The sequence below is a fragment of the Alexandromys fortis genome, unplaced genomic scaffold (genome assembly GCF_014885135.2).
Source record: "Alexandromys fortis isolate MF-2015 unplaced genomic scaffold, M_Fortis_MF-2015_v1.1 scaffold_498, whole genome shotgun sequence".
Classification (NCBI taxonomy): domain Eukaryota; kingdom Metazoa; phylum Chordata; class Mammalia; order Rodentia; family Cricetidae; genus Alexandromys; species Alexandromys fortis.
This window is the reverse complement of record NW_026068433.1, coordinates 73,557-80,575: the sequence shown is the minus strand read 5'-3', so window position 1 is coordinate 80,575 and position 7,019 is coordinate 73,557. Positions and strand designations below refer to the sequence as shown.

The window sequence follows — 7,019 nt, the reverse complement described above, 5'->3', positions numbered from 1 at the left end:
CCAGTGATCCAGGGACAGAAGGAAGGACGGGGCAGGCAGTGCAGGATCCAGGAGAACACAGGAGCCCCTGGAGCCCAGGCTGAGGGTGCCGGGCTCTCTTACTGGGGACCTTGAGGCTCACTGCTCTGGGTGGGTAGCCTTAGAGTAGGAGCTTAAAGTAGGAGCTTCTGTACTTGTTTGTTTTGTGTTAACTTGACACAACATAGGGGAAGAGGAGCCACAACTGAGTAGTGCTTCCATCAGATGCTTGTAGGCACAACTGTAAGACATTTTCTTGATGGATTATTGATGTGAAAGGACCCAGTCCATAGGAGGAAGGGACGTCCCGGGGCTTATGGTCCTGGGTGGTGCAAGAAAGCCGGCTGAGCAAGTCATGGAGGGCAACCCAATAAGCAGCCCTCCTCTATAGTCTCTGCTTTATTTCCTGCCACTTAATCATAGCCACATGGGCTATGATTAGGACATGTAAGCCAAACAGACACTTTCCTCCCCAAATTGCTTTTGGTCATAGCATTTTATTATATCAGTAAAATCTTGACTAAGGACATTGGCTATGTTATTGGTACAATGTAGTTGTTGCGGGTTTGTTGCTCTGCTTGTTGTGCATTTCCTGGGGGGGGGCAGGAGGTGAGAAGACACAGAGGCAATGACACAGACTCTGAGAGAGTCCAATACAGAACCTCTTTTTTTTTTTTTTTTTGATTTGTCAAGACAGGGTTTCTCCGTAGTTTTTGGTTCCTGTCCTGGAACTAGCTCTTGTAGACCAGGCTGGCCTCGAACTACCAGAGATCCACCTGCCTCTGCCTCCCGAGTGCTGGGATTAAAGGCGTGCACTACCACCCGGCCAGAACCTCTTTATTATAAAAAAAAAAGGTCAGGGTTTTTTATGGGGTTAGGGAAATTAAGCTGCTGCAGCAATGTTTTTACTTGGTCCTTTTGAAACTGGCAGTTGCTGCTGGTGTGTTGTGATTGGCTAGGTGTACATGTCATTAGTTACTGTGCTTTTGGTCCACTGACAGGTTGTTTTGGCCAAAGTTGCTTATTCATTGTGAGTTTGCATGTGCTTGCTTGTGCTTGCGCTATTGCCCTGCTTCATCTCATCTTTTTTATTTTATTTTTTTGTGGGTGACCTAGTAGGAGTTATGGGTTTTTATAACCCCAACTTGGGGACCCCCCAGCGTTTTGGGCTGTGTCTGTCTTAAGTGGACCTGCTGGACAAGTTTTTACTCATCTTTGACTGCCAGTTCTTGAAGGGTTGGGTCCCTGGGAGGTTCTAAGAACTTAGAAGCAAGGGGAGACTTTAAGGAGAACTAGGACTTTAAATTGCCTCCTGTATTTATTTGTGTTAGTCAAGCAAAGACCACCTCCCTTTATGGAGGCTTTAGTCCAGTACATTCCATAGCCATTAACACCTGGAGTGTTGCTTTCTTCAGGATCTTGGCTGTAGGAGACCCTTAAGCAGAAATAGTAGAGCCACCACTACCCCTCTCATAAGACACCATGCAACAAGTTTAGAGGAGTCTAGAAGGGATTTTATGTGATTCCATACTTGGCCAAAGAATGTGGTAGACAAATCCAATGACTTGACTCATGGTAAGTTAAGTTGTATAGATACTGACTAAATGTTTACAGCTGGGCAGGGTTAAACCAGATAAAAGATTATGAAAATTTTGAGGGGACAAATAAAATTGCTGATGGAGGAGCCTAGACTGTTCCAGCAAAGGCAAGGACACTGTCATAGTCGTAATTAGATGATCTGCTCTGTGGTTGCCTGTTGCTAGCATTCCTGGCCGTCCTGTATGTGATCTGATAAGGGATATATGCTAAGGGTGTCCTCTGAACTGTAATGTCTTGAATAGTTTACATGGTTTTGGAGGCAGAATACTTTTGGGACTTTAATTTTGCAAAAGATAATATTTTGCATGGTTGTGTGTGTGTGTCATAGTGGATATCTGAGAAAATATTTACGGGATCTGATTGGGTCTTTTCCAATATCTTAAGGACTGCCAATAACTTCCCTAGTTGTACTGATTCAAGATTTGGTTGAGTATAAGTCCTTTCCTTATGATTAACTCTCATTATTATTAACCCCAAATCAGTTTTATTAGCATCTGTAAAGTGTATAGCAGTCTGGGGGATGGCATTTTTGATGGTGTGGCACAATTTTTTATCTTTAATTTTAAAGGGGGGAGGGCAGAAAGTTGTCTGTCCTGAGGGAAATGATTATCCAGCATGCCCATACTGGATCTAGCAATCGCTTTAAAACAGACTTCTTCTCTAAATGGTTTGCTGTTTTTCCTGGCTTTGCTTACAATAATGTTTCTGCAGTCTATATCTATAACTGTAACTCCTGGGTCAGGGAGTGCACCAAGTACCACAAGTGACTGCTGACTGGCCTGAAGGGCAGTAAATGGCTTATTTTCATGGGCTGTCCCAGGAAGCTGGCTGAGCACATATAGCATGAGCAACAGAAACTCCCTGCTGCTACCTTGGCTCTGGAAGAGGACCTAAAGGTCTTCCACGATGCTCTCAAGCTAGGTCACAAAGACACCAAAGTCTCTATTAATGTTGGTTCTACTGCTGTTCAAGTAACCTCAGCAGAGAGAACCAAAGTATTGGGGCAATCCATCTTTTTAAATGACATCTACTATGTTTCTGAAATCAAAGAGCTCTGCCTCGTGGATGAGAAGCAGTTCATCTTAACCAATGCAAACCAAGGCACACCACTTACCTTCAGGCACCAGGAGTGTGAAGCCATAGTCTAGTCTATCATTTATATCAGGGCCCACTGGGAGCTTCTAAAGTCTCATGCCCAATGATAGCCATTTTGATATTTAGGGCATTATGTCTTTGGATAAGCCCTGGGACAATCTATACATAAATGGCCAGACTGTCCACATCCCCAGCAGGTATGCTCTGGCAAGATAGAATTATCATATTTGTCAAGTTTGGTGTTGACAAAGGCACTGATGAAAGCCATAAGGCTGGAAATGGGCCTGTTCAATATCACTGGTGGCCAAGACCCACTTATGAATATTTTCATTTCTAACAGGTGCAAAGACATTATGGGTGACAGTGTTGAGCCCCTCCCAGGTTAACTGTTTAATAAGGATATCTTTATAAGGGCCAGATGGGACACTCTTTTTAACAGCATTGTTTTGACTTGGGTCAAAAATTCAGGAAATGGTTCAGCAGTCTGCTGGACAAGATTGTGGGAATAGCCTACATTATCCTGATGTATACAACATTTGAGCGCCTTGAAGGCTAGGTTGGACACTTGTTGGAAATAGGCATGTAGGCCAGTTATGGATTGTGAGACAGGAACAATATATTGACCATGGCCAGTAAGCGTGCTGAGGGTAATAGTAAGTCCAAATTACAAATTTGTATGGGCTTGGCTCTCTGCAGAGCACCACTGGAGGAAAACTGAGGGGTCAAGGGCTGCCTTCAACATGAGGAAACATTGTAATGGCTTTGAAGCTGCATGGCTCATTGTCTGAGTACTTGCTCAAAATAAAGAGAACCAGGGTAGCATCGGTCACCCTTCCACACCCCTGCATGGCTCCCAGCCTGCTCCCAACCCTGTTGCCACTGGGAGGGAACATAGCTGACAAGGACAGCATCACTGTAGCCTCCAGACTCCACAGGGATGGGATGCACCCGGAAGTGTTCAAACATATCGAAAATGGACTGGACCTGACACTGACCCTCCTCATTCAGGGATAAACACAAATGCTTGGCCTTGCCCTGGAAGTTGAAAGTGAGGGCATTTTTACCAGGTCTTGTCTCACTCTGATGTACCAGCAAGACACCATGGACGCCAGTGCCTCCTTCTAGCACTTACTGGGCAGTCTTGAGTTGAAAGAACATGCCATGGAACCAGGGATCTCCTGAGAGAAACTGATACCCCCTCATTTCTGACTCCCCCTGGAACAGAAATGACCCTGCATCTGCTTCTGGAGTATTCAGGGGAGGGGGGTTGAGAGGGGATAAACTGTTTCTGTTGGGGGCTCCTCCTCAATGGGAATGTGAGGGGGCAGTTCCAGAGAAAGCAGTTCCATTGAGTGGGAGGCAGCAATGGAGGCAGAACTAGGGGAGAAGGATGCTGATAGCTGGTCAGAAAGGCCCCCATAAGCCTCCTCTCACAAGCGGTCATTACTATTGCTGGGCCTCAGCAGCAGATTCTGGCTGGACAGACTCTCTGAAGGATTCAAGCAGGGCAACTCCAGGCTGTCTGTATCCTTTGTGAGGAAGGAAGTCCCAGGGGTCAGAGGAAGGTCATGGATACAGGGGCTGGTAGCAGGGCAGGATCTTGGGCTTAGGCACTCCTGGATGTCAGACACCCAGGCCTTCTCATGAAATGCATCAGTTGTCTCCAGAATGTACTCTGAAGGGCCTTTTACCTTAACCACAGACGTGTTCTCCCTGTCAGGCATCTCTAGGGCCGTGACTTGCTGATATTAGTGATAGTAGAGCAGGCAACGCTGAATTGGGGTTGGGTTGCCTTGGGTGGTACAAAAAAACTCCAAGCGACTTCCTCCTCCTCCTTTTTCTTCACTTGGGAGCAGTAGGGGATACTTCTGCCACTGAGGTTGCCCTCCTCCCCCCTGAGGTTAGCCCAGATGCACCTCCTCCATGACCCACTCCTGCTGGGTCAGGGTCAGCTTCTTCAGCCCCCATAAAACTGAGCAGCTCTTCTCTCTGTACCATTCCTGCTCTGTCTTTCAAGGTTTACCCTACATGACCCAGTCTCAGTCTCTCAAAGCGGTGAGCCCAGGGGATGTGCCATCACTAGCCAGTCCCCTATCTCCTGTCCCAGCACCACCAGAGGAGCTGGAGTTTCTGTTTCCACCTACGACTGGAAGGTCTGATGTGGTCTCCAGAGGCTCAGCTGGGAAATATCACAATGGCCTCTCGCCACTACATGATGCCTCATACAGAATCTCTGACTGAATGACCCACTGAATGGAGGGAATATCATTTCTTGAACTTCAGCTTTGAGGACAATGTAGAAGTGGAAGAGGCTGAGGAAGGAAGGGGGCCAGTTAGGTCCTCAGAAGATAGAGATGGGCCCAGCACAGCCAGGGACCCTCCCACTCTGAAACTGTCAAAGGACATGTCATGTGGTGGTGTAATCTCCATACTGGGGCTCAATGGGGCCAAGACAGGTAAGGAGAATGAGGCCAAGACCCTGGGCCACTTCAGCTTCGAAGTGGTGTAGGAATAACTCAGCAAAATGACCAAAAAGGCGGTTTCTGATCCATGCTCTGCCTATTGTGGGTGGGAGGCCAGGTAGAGATGAAAATTGTGGGCAAGATCCAGGGCAGCAGCCCTCACGTGGTACTCACAGAACCCTTGCCAACTTCGGGGAGGGGCTGGTAGCAGCGCTGGTGGAGAAGGGAAGGCCCCATCCTCCAGGTAAGGGGTGCTATTCATGATGGGCCCCAGGAGGAGCCTGTGAGGAGGGGGCAACAAAGAAGAAAACAGTCAGAAGACTCGGGGTGAGCAGCAGCAACTGTATCTCCGTCCCCTTGCTCAGCTCCAGGGTCAAGCTAGTGGAAGTAGCTGCCATCTGAGGAGAGTGTTCCAATCCTGGAAGGGAAAGAAAAAGGATTCAACCATAATCGAACAGCCAAAGCCTTTCCGTGGATTAAGAGATCAGCCACTGCCCTAATGGCTCTTAACAGGTGGTCAAATAACCAGATTAGTTGAGAAGAAAGACTAGGAGAGGAAGTCCAACAGCCCACACTCAGACAAGCGGTCGAGACTCCACTAAAGCAAGAGAGCCTTCAGACAATCCAGGAGAATGGCCCTGGACAAAAGTTGTCAGTTGCTCTCAGGTCAGGAGGGAGTCTGAGCTAGGACAAAGACAGAGGGAAAAGGAAAGCAGTGTTCTGCAGACTGAGTGTGCTGCTCATAGTGAGGGCCTTTCACAGTTTGTTAGCCCGTGGCCATATGCTCACACAGTGTCTCCAAGCCAAAGGGACTGGTCAGAGGGTCCTTTATTGGTTCTACCTCCTGGGTGGTCAGCCCTTATGTACTGGGACGAACTGAGTCACGATGGAGAGTTTCTAACCAGGAAGACAAACGGGGAAGAAAAGAAGATGTGGGGATAGGAAAAAATGTTGCAACCCACCAAGGGATTAGAAAACAAAAATAAGGGTCAACTCACTCAAAACAGCTGAAGGGGGTGAACTCAAGAAGCTGGCAAGGAGTTGGGATGGATACAGCAGTGGGACAGCAAGCAAGCAAGAAAAATGCCCAAAAAGAGGATAAGGAGGACCCAAAAAGCGAGCAAAAGGAAAAGATCCATCCACGTTGGGTGCCAGTTGTAGTTGTTGTGGGTTTGTTACTGCTGCCTCTTGTGCCATCTCAATTTCCGGGGGTGGGGGGGAGCAGAGGGTGAGAAAGTGCAGAGGCAATGACACAGACTCCCAGAGATTCCAATATAGAAGCTCTTTATTATAAAAAGGTCGGGATTTTTTTTTTATAGGGTTAGGGAAATTAAGCTGCCGCAGCAACATTTTTGGTTGGTCCTTTGGAAACTGGTGGTTGCTGCTGGTGTGTTGTGATTGGCTAGGAGTGTGTGTCATTAGATACTGTGCTTTTGGTCCACTGACAGGTTGTTTTGGCCAAAGTTGCTTATTCATTGTGAGTTTGCATGTGCTTGCTTGTGCTTGCGCTATTGTTCTGCCTCAGTACAAGATACCCATATCCACTGTGAGCATAGAAGACTGTGGTGGTTCCTATCACATAGCTGCCACTGATAGTGCATTTACCACCTAGTTTTATGTCAGTGTGACACAAGCTAGAGTCATCTGAAAGGAAAGAAGCTCAACTGAGAAAATGCCTCCAGAAGATCAAGTTGTAAGGCATTTTCTTAATTTGTTATTTTATCCCATTTTGAGTGGTGCCGTCTCTAAGCTGGTGGTCCTGGGTTCTACAAGAAAGCAGGCTGAGCAATCCAGGGGAAGCAAGTCAGTAAGCAACACCTCTCCATGGCCTCTGCATCAGATCCT

The 7,019-nt window shown here is 47.3% G+C and overlaps 1 pseudogene; it reads right to left on the bottom strand.

The window, feature by feature from the left end:
- Nucleotides 1-3,489: 3,489 nt before the first annotated feature.
- On the bottom strand, nucleotides 3,490-5,436 carry LOC126495690 (SH2B adapter protein 1-like; annotated as a pseudogene).
- Nucleotides 5,437-7,019: the final 1,583 nt, after the last annotated feature.